This window comes from Rhinoderma darwinii (assembly GCF_050947455.1).
Source record: "Rhinoderma darwinii isolate aRhiDar2 chromosome 5 unlocalized genomic scaffold, aRhiDar2.hap1 SUPER_5_unloc_8, whole genome shotgun sequence".
NCBI lineage: Eukaryota > Metazoa > Chordata > Amphibia > Anura > Rhinodermatidae > Rhinoderma > Rhinoderma darwinii.
Genome location: NW_027461821.1, coordinates 295245 through 317818, shown reverse-complemented (window position 1 = coordinate 317818; position 22574 = coordinate 295245). Strand labels below are relative to the sequence as shown.

The following is a 22574-nucleotide window of genomic DNA, read 5'->3' as shown; positions in this document are numbered from 1 at the left end:
AGGAAAGGGTGCACCGGTCCTGGAAATACTGCAATACCAGGTCAATGCGTGGAGTGGACAGAGCAAGCTCTATTTCCATCTCCCTGTTCTAAAAATCCATTTAATATATGGTCCCCAGATAGGGGACGTATCAGATATTAAACTGATAAGAACAGATACTACACTTGATCTTAGCCAAAAGGCCGAGAAGCGATAACCCGAACGGGCCGCGCGTTGCCCGAGCCTGCCCGATACTGCTGTTCAGCCCTTGCAGCGATTCAGCCTACTTCTAGGCAATTCCATGGGGCCCTGCAGGCTCACACACTCACAGCTACACGGGAGGTGAATAAAGGCCGGAGAGGAAGCCAGACAGGATTTGCTTCTTTTGCTTGCACCACAATGCAGTGCTGAAAGAGGAGGAATCTACATAAAAACGCCTTCCTGGCAACGCCCAAATGCCCTGCTGCCATGCAGATAAACACTGGCAGCGGCAGCAAGTGCATGCCCACAGCCACCCCTTGTTCCTTCACACCTTGTATCAGCTGTAATCCAGTCCAGTCCAGTGCTGCCTGCTGAGCAGCACTGACCAACACTGCCTGGGCCCAGGCTTTTATCTCTGAGGCCCCATTATGATGTCAGAAAGCTGGCTCTGGAATCCTGAGGGCTCCACTATGACACGTGCAAAGTTCCGTCTGAACTTTATATAAGACGGTGAGGCTCAGTCAGTCACTCAGTGTTGCCTGAGAGGGCAACACTGCAACAGCCGGCCGCCAGGCTGTCTTTTTTTTGCACAGCTAGTTGCCTCCAGGAGGCCACAAGAGGGAGACAAGGGACTGCAAAATGGAAAATAGGCATCCACCAACTTTACAGACAACTTCTCCTTGCTCCTACAACCTCCATCCTTGCACAGTTTGTTATTCTTCTAGGTAACATAGTAACAAATCCAAATTGCTGCTCTCTTTGTAGGCAAGCAAGGCTTTGTTGCAACTGCAATTCTTACTTCTTCTTGAAATGTAGGGACGACAGTACATTCCATCACATCCATCTAGTGTACACAGGTAGGTCCATTGTGGCGGGCAGGCGAGCGGGCGGGCTGCTTTATTGGCTGTTTGCTGTTCCCCTACTCCACTCCACTATTTGACTGTTGTGCTGCATCAATCAATCAATCAATCAATCAATCAATCAATCAATCAATCAATCAATCAATCAATCAGTGGCTGGCTCAGGTGCAGCTCTTTAACTTACCTAAAAGGGAGGGCGGAGAGAAGACAAGGAAGGTGAATGAGGTGTTCCAATGTGAAATGCCGGAAACACAGAAACACAGACGACACACAACAAGAGGTGGCAATCTATTCATTAATTGCATTTAATCAATGAGCTCATTATCACTCATGCATTGTCCAACAGGTGTTGAAATAATGGGATTAAAAGGGGAGATCCCTTCAGAAAGACAGAAACAATAGCAAAGACAAAAAACACTTTTGGAATCTGCTTTTAGTCAACACATAAGGAAAGGGTGCACCGGTCCTGGAAATACTGCAATACCAGGTCAATGCGTGGAGTGGACAGAGCAAGCTCTATTTCCATCTCCCTGTTCTAAAAATCCATTTAATATATGGTCCCCAGATAGGGGACGTATCAGATATTAAACTGATAAGAACAGATACTACACTTGATCTTAGCCAAAAGGCCGAGAAGCGATAACCCGAACGGGCCGCGCGTTGCCCGAGCCTGCCCGATACTGCTGTTCAGCCCTTGCAGCGATTCAGCCTACTTCTAGGCAATTCCATGGGGCCCTGCAGGCTCACACACTCACAGCTACACGGGAGGTGAATAAAGGCCGGAGAGGAAGCCAGACAGGATTTGCTTCTTTTGCTTGCACCACAATGCAGTGCTGAAAGAGGAGGAATCTACATAAAAACGCCTTCCTGGCAACGCCCAAATGCCCTGCTGCCATGCAGATAAACACTGGCAGCGGCAGCAAGTGCATGCCCACAGCCACCCCTTGTTCCTTCACACCTTGTATCAGCTGTAATCCAGTCCAGTCCAGTGCTGCCTGCTGAGCAGCACTGACCAGCACTGCCTGGGCCCAGGCTTTTATCTCTGAGGCCCCATTATGATGTCAGAAAGCTGGCTCTGGAATCCTGAGGGCTCCACTATGACACGTGCAAAGTTCCGTCTGAACTTTATATAAGACGGTGAGGCTCAGTCAGTCACTCAGTGTTGCCTGAGAGGGCAACACTGCAACAGCCGGCCGCCAGGCTGTCTTTTTTTTGCACAGCTAGTTGCCTCCAGGAGGCCACAAGAGGGAGACAAGGGACTGCAAAATGGAAAATAGGCATCCACCAACTTTACAGACAACTTCTCCTTGCTCCTACAACCTCCATCCTTGCACAGTTTGTTATTCTTCTAGGTAACATAGTAACAAATCCAAATTGCTGCTCTCTTTGTAGGCAAGCAAGGCTTTGTTGCAACTGCAATTCTTACTTCTTCTTGAAATGTAGGGACAACAGTACATTCCATCACATCCATCTAGTGTACACAGGTAGGTCCATTGTGGCGGGCAGGCGAGCGGGCGGGCTGCTTTATTGGCTGTTTGCTGTTCCCCTACTCCACTCCACTATTTGACTGTTGTGCTGCATCAATCAATCAATCAATCAATCAATCAATCAATCAATCAATCAATCAATCAGTGGCTGGCTCAGGTGCAGCTCTTTAACTTACCTAAAAGGGAGGGCGGAGAGAAGACAAGGAAGGTGAATGAGGTGTTCCAATGTGAAATGCCGGAAACACAGAAACACAGACGACACACAACAAGAGGTGGCAATCTATTCATTAATTGCATTTAATCAATGAGCTCATTATCACTCATGCATTGTCCAACAGGTGTTGAAATAATGGGATTAAAAGGGGAGATCCCTTCAGAAAGACAGAAACAATAGCAAAGACAAAAAACACTTTTGGAATCTGCTTTTAGTCAACACATAAGGAAAGGGTGCACCGGTCCTGGAAATACTGCAATACCAGGTCAATGCGTGGAGTGGACAGAGCAAGCTCTATTTCCATCTCCCTGTTCTAAAAATCCATTTAATATATGGTCCCCAGATAGGGGACGTATCAGATATTAAACTGATAAGAACAGATACTACACTTGATCTTAGCCAAAAGGCCGAGAAGCGATAACCCGAACGGGCCGCGCGTTGCCCGAGCCTGCCCGATACTGCTGTTCAGCCCTTGCAGCGATTCAGCCTACTTCTAGGCAATTCCATGGGGCCCTGCAGGCTCACACACTCACAGCTACACGGGAGGTGAATAAAGGCCGGAGAGGAAGCCAGACAGGATTTGCTTCTTTTGCTTGCACCACAATGCAGTGCTGAAAGAGGAGGAATCTACATAAAAACGCCTTCCTGGCAACGCCCAAATGCCCTGCTGCCATGCAGATAAACACTGGCAGCGGCAGCAAGTGCATGCCCACAGCCACCCCTTGTTCCTTCACACCTTGTATCAGCTGTAATCCAGTCCAGTCCAGTGCTGCCTGCTGAGCAGCACTGACCAACACTGCCTGGGCCCAGGCTTTTATCTCTGAGGCCCCATTATGATGTCAGAAAGCTGGCTCTGGAATCCTGAGGGCTCCACTATGACACGTGCAAAGTTCCGTCTGAACTTTATATAAGACGGTGAGGCTCAGTCAGTCACTCAGTGTTGCCTGAGAGGGCAACACTGCAACAGCCGGCCGCCAGGCTGTCTTTTTTTTGCACAGCTAGTTGCCTCCAGGAGGCCACAAGAGGGAGACAAGGGACTGCAAAATGGAAAATAGGCATCCACCAACTTTACAGACAACTTCTCCTTGCTCCTACAACCTCCATCCTTGCACAGTTTGTTATTCTTCTAGGTAACATAGTAACAAATCCAAATTGCTGCTCTCTTTGTAGGCAAGCAAGGCTTTGTTGCAACTGCAATTCTTACTTCTTCTTGAAATGTAGGGACGACAGTACATTCCATCACATCCATCTAGTGTACACAGGTAGGTCCATTGTGGCGGGCAGGCGAGCGGGCGGGCTGCTTTATTGGCTGTTTGCTGTTCCCCTACTCCACTCCACTATTTGACTGTTGTGCTGCATCAATCAATCAATCAATCAATCAATCAATCAATCAATCAATCAATCAATCAGTGGCTGGCTCAGGTGCAGCTCTTTAACTTACCTAAAAGGGAGGGCGGAGAGAAGACAAGGAAGGTGAATGAGGTGTTCCAATGTGAAATGCCGGAAACACAGAAACACAGACGACACACAACAAGAGGTGGCAATCTATTCATTAATTGCATTTAATCAATGAGCTCATTATCACTCATGCATTGTCCAACAGGTGTTGAAATAATGGGATTAAAAGGGGAGATCCCTTCAGAAAGACAGAAACAATAGCAAAGACAAAAAACACTTTTGGAATCTGCTTTTAGTCAACACATAAGGAAAGGGTGCACCGGTCCTGGAAATACTGCAATACCAGGTCAATGCGTGGAGTGGACAGAGCAAGCTCTATTTCCATCTCCCTGTTCTAAAAATCCATTTAATATATGGTCCCCAGATAGGGGACGTATCAGATATTAAACTGATAAGAACAGATACTACACTTGATCTTAGCCAAAAGGCCGAGAAGCGATAACCCGAACGGGCCGCGCGTTGCCCGAGCCTGCCCGATACTGCTGTTCAGCCCTTGCAGCGATTCAGCCTACTTCTAGGCAATTCCATGGGGCCCTGCAGGCTCACACACTCACAGCTACACGGGAGGTGAATAAAGGCCGGAGAGGAAGCCAGACAGGATTTGCTTCTTTTGCTTGCACCACAATGCAGTGCTGAAAGAGGAGGAATCGACATAAAAACGCCTTCCTGGCAACGCCCAAATGCCCTGCTGCCATGCAGATAAACACTGGCAGCGGCAGCAAGTGCATGCCCACAGCCACCCCTTGTTCCTTCACACCTTGTATCAGCTGTAATCCAGTCCAGTCCAGTGCTGCCTGCTGAGCAGCACTGACCAACACTGCCTGGGCCCAGGCTTTTATCTCTGAGGCCCCATTATGATGTCAGAAAGCTGGCTCTGGAATCCTGAGGGCTCCACTATGACACGTGCAAAGTTCCGTCTGAACTTTATATAAGACGGTGAGGCTCAGTCAGTCACTCAGTGTTGCCTGAGAGGGCAACACTGCAACAGCCGGCCGCCAGGCTGTCTTTTTTTTGCACAGCTAGTTGCCTCCAGGAGGCCACAAGAGGGAGACAAGGGACTGCAAAATGGAAAATAGGCATCCACCAACTTTACAGACAACTTCTCCTTGCTCCTACAACCTCCATCCTTGCACAGTTTGTTATTCTTCTAGGTAACATAGTAACAAATCCAAATTGCTGCTCTCTTTGTAGGCAAGCAAGGCTTTGTTGCAACTGCAATTCTTACTTCTTCTTGAAATGTAGGGACGACAGTACATTCCATCACATCCATCTAGTGTACACAGGTAGGTCCATTGTGGCGGGCAGGCGAGCGGGCGGGCTGCTTTATTGGCTGTTTGCTGTTCCCCTACTCCACTCCACTATTTGACTGTTGTGCTGCATCAATCAATCAATCAATCAATCAATCAATCAATCAATCAATCAATCAATCAATCAGTGGCTGGCTCAGGTGCAGCTCTTTAACTTACCTAAAAGGGAGGGCGGAGAGAAGACAAGGAAGGTGAATGAGGTGTTCCAATGTGAAATGCCGGAAACACAGAAACACAGACGACACACAACAAGAGGTGGCAATCTATTCATTAATTGCATTTAATCAATGAGCTCATTATCACTCATGCATTGTCCAACAGGTGTTGAAATAATGGGATTAAAAGGGGAGATCCCTTCAGAAAGACAGAAACAATAGCAAAGACAAAAAACACTTTTGGAATCTGCTTTTAGTCAACACATAAGGAAAGGGTGCACCGGTCCTGGAAATACTGCAATACCAGGTCAATGCGTGGAGTGGACAGAGCAAGCTCTATTTCCATCTCCCTGTTCTAAAAATCCATTTAATATATGGTCCCCAGATAGGGGACGTATCAGATATTAAACTGATAAGAACAGATACTACACTTGATCTTAGCCAAAAGGCCGAGAAGCGATAACCCGAACGGGCCGCGCGTTGCCCGAGCCTGCCCGATACTGCTGTTCAGCCCTTGCAGCGATTCAGCCTACTTCTAGGCAATTCCATGGGGCCCTGCAGGCTCACACACTCACAGCTACACGGGAGGTGAATAAAGGCCGGAGAGGAAGCCAGACAGGATTTGCTTCTTTTGCTTGCACCACAATGCAGTGCTGAAAGAGGAGGAATCGACATAAAAACGCCTTCCTGGCAACGCCCAAATGCCCTGCTGCCATGCAGATAAACACTGGCAGCGGCAGCAAGTGCATGCCCACAGCCACCCCTTGTTCCTTCACACCTTGTATCAGCTGTAATCCAGTCCAGTCCAGTGCTGCCTGCTGAGCAGCACTGACCAATACTGCCTGGGTCCAGGCTTTTATCTCTGAGGCCCCATTATGATGTCAGAAAGCTGGCTCTGGAATCCTGAGGGCTCCACTATGACACGTGCAAAGTTCCGTCTGAACTTTATATAAGACGGTGAGGCTCAGTCAGTCACTCAGTGTTGCCTGAGAGGGCAACACTGCAACAGCCGGCCGCCAGGCTGTCTTTTTTTTGCACAGCTAGTTGCCTCCAGGAGGCCACAAGAGGGAGACAAGGGACTGCAAAATGGAAAATAGGCATCCACCAACTTTACAGACAACTTCTCCTTGCTCCTACAACCTCCATCTTTGCACAGTTTGTTATTCTTCTAGGTAACATAGTAACAAATCCAAATTGCTGCTCTCTTTGTAGGCAAGCAAGGCTTTGTTGCAACTGCAATTCTTACTTCTTCTTGAAATGTAGGGACGACAGTACATTCCATCACATCCATCTAGTGTACACAGGTAGGTCCATTGTGGCGGGCAGGCGAGCGGGCGGGCTGCTTTATTGGCTGTTTGCTGTTCCCCTACTCCACTCCACTATTTGACTGTTGTGCTGCATCAATCAATCAATCAATCAATCAATCAATCAATCAATCAATCAATCAGTGGCTGGCTCAGGTGCAGCTCTTTAACTTACCTAAAAGGGAGGGCGGAGAGAAGACAAGGAAGGTGAATGAGGTGTTCCAATGTGAAATGCCGGAAACACAAAAACACAGACGACACACAACAAGAGGTGGCAATCTATTCATTAATTGCATTTAATCAATGAGCTCATTATCACTCATGCATTGTCCAACAGGTGTTGAAATAATGGGATTAAAAGGGGAGATCCCTTCAGAAAGACAGAAACAATAGCAAAGACAAAAAACACTTTTGGAATCTGCTTTTAGTCAACACATAAGGAAAGGGTGCACCGGTCCTGGAAATACTGCAATACCAGGTCAATGCGTGGAGTGGACAGAGCAAGCTCTATTTCGATCTCCCTGTTCTAAAAATCCATTTAATATATGGTCCCCAGATAGGGGACGTATCAGATATTAAACTGATAAGAACAGATACTACACTTGATCTTAGCCAAAAGGCCGAGAAGCGATAACCCGAACGGGCCGCACGTTGCCCGAGCCTGCCCGATACTGCTGTTCAGCCCTTGCAGCGATTCAGCCTACTTCTAGGCAATTCCATGGGGCCCTGCAGGCTCACACACTCACAGCTACACGGGAGGTGAATAAAGGCCGGAGAGGAAGCCAGACAGGATTTGCTTCTTTTGCTTGCACCACAATGCAGTGCTGAAAGAGGAGGAATCTACATAAAAACGCCTTCCTGGCAACGCCCAAATGCCCTGCTGCCATGCAGATATACACTGGCAGCGGCAGCAAGTGCATGCCCACAGCCACCCCTTGTTCCTTCACACCTTGTATCAGCTGTAATCCAGTCCAGTCCAGTGCTGCCTGCTGAGCAGCACTGACCAACACTGCCTGGGCCCAGGCTTTTATCTCTGAGGCCCCATTATGATGTCAGAAAGCTGGCTCTGGAATCCTGAGGGCTCCACTATGACACGTGCAAAGTTCCGTCTGAACTTTATATAAGACGGTGAGGCTCAGTCAGTCACTCAGTGTTGCCTGAGAGGGCAACACTGCAACAGCCGGCCGCCAGGCTGTCTTTTTTTTGCACAGCTAGTTGCCTCCAGGAGGCCACAAGAGGGAGACAAGGGACTGCAAAATGGAAAATAGGCATCCACCAACTTTACAGACAACTTCTCCTTGCTCCTACAACCTCCATCCTTGCACAGTTTGTTATTCTTCTAGGTAACATAGTAACAAATCCAAATTGCTGCTCTCTTTGTAGGCAAGCAAGGCTTTGTTGCAACTGCAATTCTTACTTCTTCTTGAAATGTAGGGACGACAGTACATTCCATCACATCCATCTAGTGTACACAGGTAGGTCCATTGTGGCGGGCAGGCGAGCGGGCGGGCTGCTTTATTGGCTGTTTGCTGTTCCCCTACTCCACTCCACTATTTGACTGTTGTGCTGCATCAATCAATCAATCAATCAATCAATCAATCAATCAATCAATCAATCAATCAATCAGTGGCTGGCTCAGGTGCAGCTCTTTAACTTACCTAAAAGGGAGGGCGGAGAGAAGACAAGGAAGGTGAATGAGGTGTTCCAATGTGAAATGCCGGAAACACAGAAACACAGACGACACACAACAAGAGGTGGCAATCTATTCATTAATTGCATTTAATCAATGAGCTCATTATCACTCATGCATTGTCCAACAGGTGTTGAAATAATGGGATTAAAAGGGGAGATCCCTTCAGAAAGACAGAAACAATAGCAAAGACAAAAAACACTTTTGGAATCTGCTTTTAGTCAACACATAAGGAAAGGGTGCACCGGTCCTGGAAATACTGCAATACCAGGTCAATGCGTGGAGTGGACAGAGCAAGCTCTATTTCCATCTCCCTGTTCTAAAAATCCATTTAATATATGGTCCCCAGATAGGGGACGTATCAGATATTAAACTGATAAGAACAGATACTACACTTGATCTTAGCCAAAAGGCCGAGAAGCGATAACCCGAACGGGCCGCGCGTTGCCCGAGCCTGCCCGATACTGCTGTTCAGCCCTTGCAGCGATTCAGCCTACTTCTAGGCAATTCCATGGGGCCCTGCAGGCTCACACACTCACAGCTACACGGGAGGTGAATAAAGGCCGGAGAGGAAGCCAGACAGGATTTGCTTCTTTTGCTTGCACCACAATGCAGTGCTGAAAGAGGAGGAATCTACATAAAAACGCCTTCCTGGCAACGCCCAAATGCCCTGCTGCCATGCAGATAAACACTGGCAGCGGCAGCAAGTGCATGCCCACAGCCACCCCTTGTTCCTTCACACCTTGTATCAGCTGTAATCCAGTCCAGTCCAGTGCTGCCTGCTGAGCAGCACTGACCAACACTGCCTGGGCCCAGGCTTTTATCTCTGAGGCCCCATTATGATGTCAGAAAGCTGGCTCTGGAATCCTGAGGGCTCCACTATGACACGTGCAAAGTTCCGTCTGAACTTTATATAAGACGGTGAGGCTCAGTCAGTCACTCAGTGTTGCCTGAGAGGGCAACACTGCAACAGCCGGCCGCCAGGCTGTCTTTTTTTTGCACAGCTAGTTGCCTCCAGGAGGCCACAAGAGGGAGACAAGGGACTGCAAAATGGAAAATAGGCATCCACCAACTTTACAGACAACTTCTCCTTGCTCCTACAACCTCCATCCTTGCACAGTTTGTTATTCTTCTAGGTAACATAGTAACAAATCCAAATTGCTGCTCTCTTTGTAGGCAAGCAAGGCTTTGTTGCAACTGCAATTCTTACTTCTTCTTGAAATGTAGGGACGACAGTACATTCCATCACATCCATCTAGTGTACACAGGTAGGTCCATTGTGGCGGGCAGGCGAGCGGGCGGGCTGCTTTATTGGCTGTTTGCTGTTCCCCTACTCCACTCCACTATTTGACTGTTGTGCTGCATCAATCAATCAATCAATCAATCAATCAATCAATCAATCAATCAATCAATCAATCAGTGGCTGGCTCAGGTGCAGCTCTTTAACTTACCTAAAAGGGAGGGCGGAGAGAAGACAAGGAAGGTGAATGAGGTGTTCCAATGTGAAATGCCGGAAACACAGAAACACAGACGACACACAACAAGAGGTGGCAATCTATTCATTAATTGCATTTAATCAATGAGCTCATTATCACTCATGCATTGTCCAACAGGTGTTGAAATAATGGGATTAAAAGGGGAGATCCCTTCAGAAAGACAGAAACAATAGCAAAGACAAAAAACACTTTTGGAATCTGCTTTTAGTCAACACATAAGGAAAGGGTGCACCGGTCCTGGAAATACTGCAATACCAGGTCAATGCGTGGAGTGGACAGAGCAAGCTCTATTTCCATCTCCCTGTTCTAAAAATCCATTTAATATATGGTCCCCAGATAGGGGACGTATCAGATATTAAACTGATAAGAACAGATACTACACTTGATCTTAGCCAAAAGGCCGAGAAGCGATAACCCGAACGGGCCGCGCGTTGCCCGAGCCTGCCCGATACTGCTGTTCAGCCCTTGCAGCGATTCAGCCTACTTCTAGGCAATTCCATGGGGCCCTGCAGGCTCACACACTCACAGCTACACGGGAGGTGAATAAAGGCCGGAGAGGAAGCCAGACAGGATTTGCTTCTTTTGCTTGCACCACAATGCAGTGCTGAAAGAGGAGGAATCGACATAAAAACGCCTTCCTGGCAACGCCCAAATGCCCTGCTGCCATGCAGATAAACACTGGCAGCGGCAGCAAGTGCATGCCCACAGCCACCCCTTGTTCCTTCACACCTTGTATCAGCTGTAATCCAGTCCAGTCCAGTGCTGCCTGCTGAGCAGCACTGACCAACACTGCCTGGGCCCAGGCTTTTATCTCTGAGGCCCCATTATGATGTCAGAAAGCTGGCTCTGGAATCCTGAGGGCTCCACTATGACACGTGCAAAGTTCCGTCTGAACTTTATATAAGACGGTGAGGCTCAGTCAGTCACTCAGTGTTGCCTGAGAGGGCAACACTGCAACAGCCGGCCGCCAGGCTGTCTTTTTTTGCACAGCTAGTTGCCTCCAGGAGGCCACAAGAGGGAGACAAGGGACTGCAAAATGGAAAATAGGCATCCACCAACTTTACAGACAACTTCTCCTTGCTCCTACAACCTCCATCCTTGCACAGTTTGTTATTCTTCTAGGTAACATAGTAACAAATCCAAATTGCTGCTCTCTTTGTAGGCAAGCAAGGCTTTGTTGCAACTGCAATTCTTACTTCTTCTTGAAATGTAGGGACGACAGTACATTCCATCACATCCATCTAGTGTACACAGGTAGGTCCATTGTGGCGGGCAGGCGAGCGGGCGGGCTGCTTTATTGGCTGTTTGCTGTTCCCCTACTCCACTCCACTATTTGACTGTTGTGCTGCATCAATCAATCAATCAATCAATCAATCAATCAATCAATCAATCAATCAATCAGTGGCTGGCTCAGGTGCAGCTCTTTAACTTACCTAAAAGGGAGGGCGGAGAGAAGACAAGGAAGGTGAATGAGGTGTTCCAATGTGAAATGCCGGAAACACAGAAACACAGACGACACACAACAAGAGGTGGCAATCTATTCATTAATTGCATTTAATCAATGAGCTCATTATCACTCATGCATTGTCCAACAGGTGTTGAAATAATGGGATTAAAAGGGGAGATCCCTTCAGAAAGACAGAAACAATAGCAAAGACAAAAAACACATTTGGAATCTGCTTTTAGTCAACACATAAGGAAAGGGTGCACCGGTCCTGGAAATACTGCAATACCAGGTCAATGCGTGGAGTGGACAGAGCAAGCTCTATTTCCATCTCCCTGTTCTAAAAATCCATTTAATATATGGTCCCCAGATAGGGGACGTATCAGATATTAAACTGATAAGAACAGATACTACACTTGATCTTAGCCAAAAGGCCGAGAAGCGATAACCCGAACGGGCCGCGCGTTGCCCGAGCCTGCCCGATACTGCTGTTCAGCCCTTGCAGCGATTCAGCCTACTTCTAGGCAATTCCATGGGGCCCTGCAGGCTCACACACTCACAGCTACACGGGAGGTGAATAAAGGCCGGAGAGGAAGCCAGACAGGATTTGCTTCTTTTGCTTGCACCACAATGCAGTGCTGAAAGAGGAGGAATCTACATAAAAACGCCTTCCTGGCAACGCCCAAATGCCCTGCTGCCATGCAGATAAACACTGGCAGCGGCAGCAAGTGCATGCCCACAGCCACCCCTTGTTCCTTCACACCTTGTATCAGCTGTAATCCAGTCCAGTCCAGTGCTGCCTGCTGAGCAGCACTGACCAACACTGCCTGGGCCCAGGCTTTTATCTCTGAGGCCCCATTATGATGTCAGAAAGCTGGCTCTGGAATCCTGAGGGCTCCACTATGACACGTGCAAAGTTCCGTCTGAACTTTATATAAGACGGTGAGGCTCAGTCAGTCACTCAGTGTTGCCTGAGAGGGCAACACTGCAACAGCCGGCCGCCAGGCTGTCTTTTTTTTGCACAGCTAGTTGCCTCCAGGAGGCCACAAGAGGGAGACAAGGGACTGCAAAATGGAAAATAGGCATCCACCAACTTTACAGACAACTTCTCCTTGCTCCTACAACCTCCATCCTTGCACAGTTTGTTATTCTTCTAGGTAACATAGTAACAAATCCAAATTGCTGCTCTCTTTGTAGGCAAGCAAGGCTTTGTTGCAACTGCAATTCTTACTTCTTCTTGAAATGTAGGGACGACAGTACATTCCATCACATCCATCTAGTGTACACAGGTAGGTCCATTGTGGCGGGCAGGCGAGCGGGCGGGCTGCTTTATTGGCTGTTTGCTGTTCCCCTACTCCACTCCACTATTTGACTGTTGTGCTGCATCAATCAATCAATCAATCAATCAATCAATCAATCAATCAATCAATCAATCAATCAATCAATCAATCAGTGGCTGGCTCAGGTGCAGCTCTTTAACTTACCTAAAAGGGAGGGCGGAGAGAAGACAAGGAAGGTGAATGAGGTGTTCCAATGTGAAATGCCGGAAACACAGAAACACAGACGACACACAACAAGAGGTGGCAATCTATTCATTAATTGCATTTAATCAATGAGCTCATTATCACTCATGCATTGTCCAACAGGTGTTGAAATAATGGGATTAAAAGGGGAGATCCCTTCAGAAAGACAGAAACAATAGCAAAGACAAAAAACACTTTTGGAATCTGCTTTTAGTCAACACATAAGGAAAGGGTGCACCGGTCCTGGAAATACTGCAATACCAGGTCAATGCGTGGAGTGGACAGAGCAAGCTCTATTTCCATCTCCCTGTTCTAAAAATCAATTTAATATATGGTCCCCAGATAGGGGACGTATCAGATATTAAACTGATAAGAACAGATACTACACTTGATCTTAGCCAAAAGGCCGAGAAGCGATAACCCGAACGGGCCGCGCGTTGCCCGAGCCTGCCCGATACTGCTGTTCAGCCCTTGCAGCGATTCAGCCTACTTCTAGGCAATTCCATGGGGCCCTGCAGGCTCACACACTCACAGCTACACGGGAGGTGAATAAAGGCCGGAGAGGAAGCCAGACAGGATTTGCTTCTTTTGCTTGCACCACAATGCAGTGCTGAAAGAGGAGGAATCTACATAAAAACGCCTTCCTGGCAACGCCCAAATGCCCTGCTGCCATGCAGATAAACACTGGCAGCGGCAGCAAGTGCATGCCCACAGCCACCCCTTGTTCCTTCACACCTTGTATCAGCTGTAATCCAGTCCAGTCCAGTGCTGCCTGCTGAGCAGCACTGACCAACACTGCCTGGGCCCAGGCTTTTATCTCTGAGGCCCCATTATGATGTCAGAAAGCTGGCTCTGGAATCCTGAGGGCTCCACTATGACACGTGCAAAGTTCCGTCTGAACTTTATATAAGACGGTGAGGCTCAGTCAGTCACTCAGTGTTGCCTGAGAGGGCAACACTGCAACAGCCGGCCGCCAGGCTGTCTTTTTTTTGCACAGCTAGTTGCCTCCAGGAGGCCACAAGAGGGAGACAAGGGACTGCAAAATGGAAAATAGGCATCCACCAACTTTACAGACAACTTCTCCTTGCTCCTACAACCTCCATCCTTGCACAGTTTGTTATTCTTCTAGGTAACATAGTAACAAATCCAAATTGCTGCTCTCTTTGTAGGCAAGCAAGGCTTTGTTGCAACTGCAATTCTTACTTCTTCTTGAAATGTAGGGACGACAGTACATTCCATCACATCCATCTAGTGTACACAGGTAGGTCCATTGTGGCGGGCAGGCGAGCGGGCGGGCTGCTTTATTGGCTGTTTGCTGTTCCCCTACTCCACTCCACTATTTGACTGTTGTGCTGCATCAATCAATCAATCAATCAATCAATCAATCAATCAATCAATCAATCAATCAATCAATCAATCAATCAATCAATCAGTGGCTGGCTCAGGTGCAGCTCTTTAACTTACCTAAAAGGGAGGGCGGAGAGAAGACAAGGAAGGTGAATGAGGTGTTCCAATGTGAAATGCCGGAAACACAGAAACACAGACGACACACAACAAGAGGTGGCAATCTATTCATTAATTGCATTTAATCAATGAGCTCATTATCACTCATGCATTGTCCAACAGGTGTTGAAATAATGGGATTAAAAGGGGAGATCCCTTCAGAAAGACAGAAACAATAGCAAAGACAAAAAACACTTTTGGAATCTGCTTTTAGTCAACACATAAGGAAAGGGTGCACCGGTCCTGGAAATACTGCAATACCAGGTCAATGCGTGGAGTGGACAGAGCAAGCTCTATTTCCATCTCCCTGTTCTAAAAATCCATTTAATATATGGTCCCCAGATAGGGGACGTATCAGATATTAAACTGATAAGAACAGATACTACACTTGATCTTAGCCAAAAGGCCGAGAAGCGATAACCCGAACGGGCCGCGCGTTGCCCGAGCCTGCCCGATACTGCTGTTCAGCCCTTGCAGCGATTCAGCCTACTTCTAGGCAATTCCATGGGGCCCTGCAGGCTCACACACTCACAGCTACACGGGAGGTGAATAAAGGCCGGAGAGGAAGCCAGACAGGATTTGCTTCTTTTGCTTGCACCACAATGCAGTGCTGAAAGAGGAGGAATCTACATAAAAATGCCTTCCTGGCAACGCCCAAATGCCCTGCTGCCATGCAGATAAACACTGGCAGCGGCAGCAAGTGCATGCCCACAGCCACCCCTTGTTCCTTCACACCTTGTATCAGCTGTAATCCAGTCCAGTCCAGTGCTGCCTGCTGAGCAGCACTGACCAACACTGCCTGGGCCCAGGCTTTTATCTCTGAGGCCCCATTATGATGTCAGAAAGCTGGCTCTGGAATCCTGAGGGCTCCACTATGACACGTGCAAAGTTCCGTCTGAACTTTATATAAGACGGTGAGGCTCAGTCAGTCACTCAGTGTTGCCTGAGAGGGCAACACTGCAACAGCCGGCCGCCAGGCTGTCTTTTTTTTGCACAGCTAGTTGCCTCCAGGAGGCCACAAGAGGGAGACAAGGGACTGCAAAATGGAAAATAGGCATCCACCAACTTTACAGACAACTTCTCCTTGCTCCTACAACCTCCATCCTTGCACAGTTTGTTATTCTTCTAGGTAACATAGTAACAAATCCAAATTGCTGCTCTCTTTGTAGGCAAGCAAGGCTTTGTTGCAACTGCAATTCTTACTTCTTCTTGAAATGTAGGGACGACAGTACATTCCATCACATCCATCTAGTGTACACAGGTAGGTCCATTGTGGCGGGCAGGCGAGCGGGCGGGCTGCTTTATTGGCTGTTTGCTGTTCCCCTACTCCACTCCACTATTTGACTGTTGTGCTGCATCAATCAATCAATCAATCAAACAATCAATCAATCAATCAATCAATCAATCAATCAATCAGTGGCTGGCTCAGGTGCAGCTCTTTAACTTACCTAAAAGGGAGGGCGGAGAGAAGACAAGGAAGGTGAATGAGGTGTTCCAATGTGAAATGCCGGAAACACAGAAACACAGACGACACACAACAAGAGGTGGCAATCTATTCATTAATTGCATTTAATCAATGAGCTCATTATCACTCATGCATTGTCCAACAGGTGTTGAAATAATGGGATTAAAAGGGGAGATCCCTTCAGAAAGACAGAAACAATAGCAAAGACAAAAAACACTTTTGGAATCTGCTTTTAGTCAACACATAAGGAAAGGGTGCACCGGTCCTGGAAATACTGCAATACCAGGTCAATGCGTGGAGTGGACAGAGCAAGCTCTATTTCCATCTCCCTGTTCTAAAAATCCATTTAATATATGGTCCCCAGATAGGGGACGTATCAGATATTAAACTGATAAGAACAGATACTACACTTGATCTTAGCCAAAAGGCCGAGAAGCGATAACCCGAACGGGCCGCGCGTTGCCCGAGCCTGCCCGATACTGCTGTTCAGCCCTTGCAGCGATTCAGCCTACTTCTAGGCAATTCCATGGGGCCCTGCAGGCTCACACACTCACAGCTACACGGGAGGTGAATAAAGGCCGGAGAGGAAGCCAGACAGGATTTGCTTCTTTTGCTTGCACCACAATGCAGTGCTGAAAGAGGAGGAATCTACATAAAAACGCCTTCCTGGCAACGCCCAAATGCCCTGCTGCCATGCAGATAAACACTGGCAGCGGCAGCAAGTGCATGCCCACAGCCACCCCTTGTTCCTTCACACCTTGTATCAGCTGTAATCCAGTCCAGTCCAGTGCTGCCTGCTGAGCAGCACTGACCAACACTGCCTGGGCCCAGGCTTTTATCTCTGAGGCCCCATTATGATGTCAGAAAGCTGGCTCTGGAATCCTGAGGGCTCCACTATGACACGTGCAAAGTTCCGTCTGAACTTTATATAAGACGGTGAGGCTCAGTCAGTCACTCAGTGTTGCCTGAGAGGGCAACACTGCAACAGCCGGCCGCCAGGCTGTCTTTTTTTTGCACAGCTAGTTGCCTCCAGGAGGCCACAAGAGGGAGACAAGGGACTGCAAAATGGAAAATAGGCATCCACCAACTTTACAGACAACTTCTCCTTGCTCCTACAACCTCCATCCTTGCACAGTTTGTTATTCTTCTAGGTAACATAGTAACAAATCCAAATTGCTGCTCTCTTTGTAGGCAAGCAAGGCTTTGTTGCAACTGCAATTCTTACTTCTTCTTGAAATGTAGGGACGACAGTACATTCCATCACATCCATCTAGTGTACACAGGTAGGTCCATTGTGGCGGGCAGGCGAGCGGGCGGGCTGCTTTATTGGCTGTTTGCTGTTCCCCTACTCCACTCCACTATTTGACTGTTGTGCTGCATCAATCAATCAATCAATCAATCAATCAATCAATCAATCAATCAATCAATCAATCAGTGGCTGGCTCAGGTGCAGCTCTTTAACTTACCTAAAAGGGAGGGCGGAGAGAAGACAAGGAAGGTGAATGAGGTGTTCCAATGTGAAATGCCGGAAACACAGAAACACAGACGACACACAACAAGAGGTGGCAATCTATTCATTAATTGCATTTAATCAATGAGCTCATTATCACTCATGCATTGTCCAACAGGTGTTGAAATAATGGGATTAAAAGGGGAGATCCCTTCAGAAAGACAGAAACAATAGCAAAGACAAAAAACACTTTTGGAATCTGCTTTTAGTCAACACATAAGGAAAGGGTGCACCGGTCCTGGAAATACTGCAATACCAGGTCAATGCGTGGAGTGGACAGAGCAAGCTCTATTTCCATCTCCCTGTTCTAAAAATCCATTTAATATATGGTCCCCAGATAGGGGACGTATCAGATATTAAACTGATAAGAACAGATACTACACTTGATCTTAGCCAAAAGGCCGAGAAGCGATAACCCGAACGGGCCGCGCGTTGCCCGAGCCTGCCCGATACTGCTGTTCAGCCCTTGCAGCGATTCAGCCTACTTCTAGGCAATTCCATGGGGCCCTGCAGGCTCACACACTCACAGCTACACGGGAGGTGAATAAAGGCCGGAGAGGAAGCCAGACAGGATTTGCTTCTTTTGCTTGCACCACAATGCAGTGCTGAAAGAGGAGGAATCTACATAAAAACGCCTTCCTGGCAACGCCCAAATGCCCTGCTGCCATGCAGATAAACACTGGCAGCGGCAGCAAGTGCATGCCCACAGCCACCCCTTGTTCCTTCACACCTTGTATCAGCTGTAATCCAGTCCAGTCCAGTGCTGCCTGCTGAGCAGCACTGACCAGCACTGCCTGGGCCCAGGCTTTTATCTCTGAGGCCCCATTATGATGTCAGAAAGCTGGCTCTGGAATCCTGAGGGCTCCACTATGACACGTGCAAAGTTCCGTCTGAACTTTATATAAGACGGTGAGGCTCAGTCAGTCACTCAGTGTTGCCTGAGAGGGCAACACTGCAACAGCCGGCCGCCAGGCTGTCTTTTTTTTGCACAGCTAGTTGCCTCCAGGAGGCCACAAGAGGGAGACAAGGGACTGCAAAATGGAAAATAGGCATCCACCAACTTTACAGACAACTTCTCCTTGCTCCTACAACCTCCATCCTTGCACAGTTTGTTATTCTTCTAGGTAACATAGTAACAAATCCAAATTGCTGCTCTCTTTGTAGGCAAGCAAGGCTTTGTTGCAACTGCAATTCTTACTTCTTCTTGAAATGTAGGGACAACAGTACATTCCATCACATCCATCTAGTGTACACAGGTAGGTCCATTGTGGCGGGCAGGCGAGCGGGCGGGCTGCTTTATTGGCTGTTTGCTGTTCCCCTACTCCACTCCACTATTTGACTGTTGTGCTGCATCAATCAATCAATCAATCAATCAATCAATCAATCAATCAATCAGTGGCTGGCTCAGGTGCAGCTCTTTAACTTACCTAAAAGGGAGGGCGGAGAGAAGACAAGGAAGGTGAATGAGGTGTTCCAATGTGAAATGCCGGAAACACAGAAACACAGACGACACACAACAAGAGGTGGCAATCTATTCATTAATTGCATTTAATCAATGAGCTCATTATCACTCATGCATTGTCCAACAGGTGTTGAAATAATGGGATTAAAAGGGGAGATCCCTTCAGAAAGACAGAAACAATAGCAAAGACAAAAAACACTTTTGGAATCTGCTTTTAGTCAACACATAAGGAAAGGGTGCACCGGTCCTGGAAATACTGCAATACCAGGTCAATGCGTGGAGTGGACAGAGCAAGCTCTATTTCCATCTCCCTGTTCTAAAAATCCATTTAATATATGGTCCCCAGATAGGGGACGTATCAGATATTAAACTGATAAGAACAGATACTACACTTGATCTTAGCCAAAAGGCCGAGAAGCGATAACCCGAACGGGCCGCGCGTTGCCCGAGCCTGCCCGATACTGCTGTTCAGCCCTTGCAGCGATTCAGCCTACTTCTAGGCAATTCCATGGGGCCCTGCAGGCTCACACACTCACAGCTACACGGGAGGTGAATAAAGGCCGGAGAGGAAGCCAGACAGGATTTGCTTCTTTTGCTTGCACCACAATGCAGTGCTGAAAGAGGAGGAATCTACATAAAAACGCCTTCCTGGCAACGCCCAAATGCCCTGCTGCCATGCAGATAAACACTGGCAGCGGCAGCAAGTGCATGCCCACAGCCACCCCTTGTTCCTTCACACCTTGTATCAGCTGTAATCCAGTCCAGTCCAGTGCTGCCTGCTGAGCAGCACTGACCAACACTGCCTGGGCCCAGGCTTTTATCTCTGAGGCCCCATTATGATGTCAGAAAGCTGGCTCTGGAATCCTGAGGGCTCCACTATGACACGTGCAAAGTTCCGTCTGAACTTTATATAAGACGGTGAGGCTCAGTCAGTCACTCAGTGTTGCCTGAGAGGGCAACACTGCAACAGCCGGCCGCCAGGCTGTCTTTTTTTTGCACAGCTAGTTGCCTCCAGGAGGCCACAAGAGGGAGACAAGGGACTGCAAAATGGAAAATAGGCATCCACCAACTTTACAGACAACTTCTCCTTGCTCCTACAACCTCCATCCTTGCACAGTTTGTTATTCTTCTAGGTAACATAGTAACAAATCCAAATTGCTGCTCTCTTTGTAGGCAAGCAAGGCTTTGTTGCAACTGCAATTCTTACTTCTTCTTGAAATGTAGGGACGACAGTACATTCCATCACATCCATCTAGTGTACACAGGTAGGTCCATTGTGGCGGGCAGGCGAGCGGGCGGGCTGCTTTATTGGCTGTTTGCTGTTCCCCTACTCCACTCCACTATTTGACTGTTGTGCTGCATCAATCAATCAATCAATCAATCAATCAATCAATCAATCAATCAATCAATCAGTGGCTGGCTCAGGTGCAGCTCTTTAACTTACCTAAAAGGGAGGGCGGAGAGAAGACAAGGAAGGTGAATGAGGTGTTCCAATGTGAAATGCCGGAAACACAGAAACACAGACGACACACAACAAGAGGTGGCAATCTATTCATTAATTGCATTTAATCAATGAGCTCATTATCACTCATGCATTGTCCAACAGGTGTTGAAATAATGGGATTAAAAGGGGAGATCCCTTCAGAAAGACAGAAACAATAGCAAAGACAAAAAACACTTTTGGAATCTGCTTTTAGTCAACACATAAGGAAAGGGTGCACCGGTCCTGGAAATACTGCAATACCAGGTCAATGCGTGGAGTGGACAGAGCAAGCTCTATTTCCATCTCCCTGTTCTAAAAATCCATTTAATATATGGTCCCCAGATAGGGGACGTATCAGATATTAAACTGATAAGAACAGATACTACACTTGATCTTAGCCAAAAGGCCGAGAAGCGATAACCCGAACGGGCCGCGCGTTGCCCGAGCCTGCCCGATACTGCTGTTCAGCCCTTGCAGCGATTCAGCCTACTTCTAGGCAATTCCATGGGGCCCTGCAGGCTCACACACTCACAGCTACACGGGAGGTGAATAAAGGCCGGAGAGGAAGCCAGACAGGATTTGCTTCTTTTGCTTGCACCACAATGCAGTGCTGAAAGAGGAGGAATCGACATAAAAACGCCTTCCTGGCAACGCCCAAATGCCCTGCTGCCATGCAGATAAACACTGGCAGCGGCAGCAAGTGCATGCCCACAGCCACCCCTTGTTCCTTCACACCTTGTATCAGCTGTAATCCAGTCCAGTCCAGTGCTGCCTGCTGAGCAGCACTGACCAACACTGCCTGGGCCCAGGCTTTTATCTCTGAGGCCCCATTATGATGTCAGAAAGCTGGCTCTGGAATCCTGAGGGCTCCACTATGACACGTGCAAAGTTCCGTCTGAACTTTATATAAGACGGTGAGGCTCAGTCAGTCACTCAGTGTTGCCTGAGAGGGCAACACTGCAACAGCCGGCCGCCAGGCTGTCTTTTTTTTGCACAGCTAGTTGCCTCCAGGAGGCCACAAGAGGGAGACAAGGGACTGCAAAATGGAAAATAGGCATCCACCAACTTTACAGACAACTTCTCCTTGCTCCTACAACCTCCATCCTTGCACAGTTTGTTATTCTTCTAGGTAACATAGTAACAAATCCAAATTGCTGCTCTCTTTGTAGGCAAGCAAGGCTTTGTTGCAACTGCAATTCTTACTTCTTCTTGAAATGTAGGGACGACAGTACATTCCATCACATCCATCTAGTGTACACAGGTAGGTCCATTGTGGCGGGCAGGCGAGCGGGCGGGCTGCTTTATTGGCTGTTTGCTGTTCCCCTACTCCACTCCACTATTTGACTGTTGTGCTGCATCAATCAATCAATCAATCAATCAATCAATCAATCAATCAATCAATCAATCAAGTGGCTGGCTCAGGTGCAGCTCTTTAACTTACCTAAAAGGGAGGGCGGAGAGAAGACAAGGAAGGTGAATGAGGTGTTCCAATGTGAAATGCCGGAAACACAGAAACACAGACGACACACAACAAGAGGTGGCAATCTATTCATTAATTGCATTTAATCAATGAGCTCATTATCACTCATGCATTGTCCAACAGGTGTTGAAATAATGGGATTAAAAGGGGAGATCCCTTCAGAAAGACAGAAACAATAGCAAAGACAAAAAACACTTTTGGAATCTGCTTTTAGTCAACACATAAGGAAAGGGTGCACCGGTCCTGGAAATACTGCAATACCAGGTCAATGCGTGGAGTGGACAGAGCAAGCTCTATTTCCATCTCCCTGTTCTAAAAATCCATTTAATATATGGTCCCCAGATAGGGGACGTATCAGATATTAAACTGATAAGAACAGATACTACACTTGATCTTAGCCAAAAGGCCGAGAAGCGATAACCCGAACGGGCCGCGCGTTGCCCGAGCCTGCCCGATACTGCTGTTCAGCCCTTGCAGCGATTCAGCCTACTTCTAGGCAATTCCATGGGGCCCTGCAGGCTCACACACTCACAGCTACACGGGAGGTGAATAA

General features: G+C 47.8%; 16 non-coding genes across 16 annotated transcripts; all 16 read right to left on the bottom strand.

Annotated features, from left to right (window-relative positions):
• Positions 1–3: 3 nt before the first annotated feature.
• Positions 4–194, bottom strand: LOC142697334 (U2 spliceosomal RNA). Its single transcript, XR_012865138.1, has one exon. It is a non-coding gene; the product is annotated as a U2 spliceosomal RNA (small nuclear RNA).
• Positions 195–1490: 1296 nt separating this feature from the next.
• Positions 1491–1681, bottom strand: LOC142697333 (U2 spliceosomal RNA). Its single transcript, XR_012865137.1, has one exon. It is a non-coding gene; the product is annotated as a U2 spliceosomal RNA (small nuclear RNA).
• A 1288-nt stretch (positions 1682–2969) lies between these two features.
• Positions 2970–3160, bottom strand: LOC142697332 (U2 spliceosomal RNA). Its single transcript, XR_012865136.1, has one exon. It is a non-coding gene; the product is annotated as a U2 spliceosomal RNA (small nuclear RNA).
• Positions 3161–4448: 1288 nt separating this feature from the next.
• Positions 4449–4639, bottom strand: LOC142697330 (U2 spliceosomal RNA). Its single transcript, XR_012865134.1, has one exon. It is a non-coding gene; the product is annotated as a U2 spliceosomal RNA (small nuclear RNA).
• A 1292-nt stretch (positions 4640–5931) lies between these two features.
• On the bottom strand, positions 5932–6122 carry LOC142697328 (U2 spliceosomal RNA). Its single transcript, XR_012865133.1, has one exon. It is a non-coding gene; the product is annotated as a U2 spliceosomal RNA (small nuclear RNA).
• Positions 6123–7406: 1284 nt separating this feature from the next.
• Positions 7407–7597, bottom strand: LOC142697682 (U2 spliceosomal RNA). Its single transcript, XR_012865453.1, has one exon. It is a non-coding gene; the product is annotated as a U2 spliceosomal RNA (small nuclear RNA).
• Positions 7598–8889: 1292 nt separating this feature from the next.
• Positions 8890–9080, bottom strand: LOC142697327 (U2 spliceosomal RNA). Its single transcript, XR_012865132.1, has one exon. It is a non-coding gene; the product is annotated as a U2 spliceosomal RNA (small nuclear RNA).
• A 1292-nt stretch (positions 9081–10372) lies between these two features.
• LOC142697326 (U2 spliceosomal RNA) lies at positions 10373–10563 on the bottom strand. Its single transcript, XR_012865131.1, has one exon. It is a non-coding gene; the product is annotated as a U2 spliceosomal RNA (small nuclear RNA).
• A 1287-nt stretch (positions 10564–11850) lies between these two features.
• LOC142697325 (U2 spliceosomal RNA) lies at positions 11851–12041 on the bottom strand. Its single transcript, XR_012865130.1, has one exon. It is a non-coding gene; the product is annotated as a U2 spliceosomal RNA (small nuclear RNA).
• Positions 12042–13345: 1304 nt separating this feature from the next.
• LOC142697410 (U2 spliceosomal RNA) lies at positions 13346–13536 on the bottom strand. The gene has a single exon (XR_012865207.1). It is a non-coding gene; the product is annotated as a U2 spliceosomal RNA (small nuclear RNA).
• A 1312-nt stretch (positions 13537–14848) lies between these two features.
• LOC142697324 (U2 spliceosomal RNA) lies at positions 14849–15039 on the bottom strand. Its single transcript, XR_012865129.1, has one exon. It is a non-coding gene; the product is annotated as a U2 spliceosomal RNA (small nuclear RNA).
• Positions 15040–16335: 1296 nt separating this feature from the next.
• LOC142697323 (U2 spliceosomal RNA) lies at positions 16336–16526 on the bottom strand. The gene has a single exon (XR_012865128.1). It is a non-coding gene; the product is annotated as a U2 spliceosomal RNA (small nuclear RNA).
• Positions 16527–17818: 1292 nt separating this feature from the next.
• Positions 17819–18009, bottom strand: LOC142697322 (U2 spliceosomal RNA). Its single transcript, XR_012865127.1, has one exon. It is a non-coding gene; the product is annotated as a U2 spliceosomal RNA (small nuclear RNA).
• A 1280-nt stretch (positions 18010–19289) lies between these two features.
• On the bottom strand, positions 19290–19480 carry LOC142697321 (U2 spliceosomal RNA). The gene has a single exon (XR_012865126.1). It is a non-coding gene; the product is annotated as a U2 spliceosomal RNA (small nuclear RNA).
• Positions 19481–20768: 1288 nt separating this feature from the next.
• LOC142697320 (U2 spliceosomal RNA) lies at positions 20769–20959 on the bottom strand. The gene has a single exon (XR_012865125.1). It is a non-coding gene; the product is annotated as a U2 spliceosomal RNA (small nuclear RNA).
• Positions 20960–22248: 1289 nt separating this feature from the next.
• LOC142697317 (U2 spliceosomal RNA) lies at positions 22249–22439 on the bottom strand. Its single transcript, XR_012865123.1, has one exon. It is a non-coding gene; the product is annotated as a U2 spliceosomal RNA (small nuclear RNA).
• Between the last annotated feature and the right edge of the window lie 135 nt (positions 22440–22574).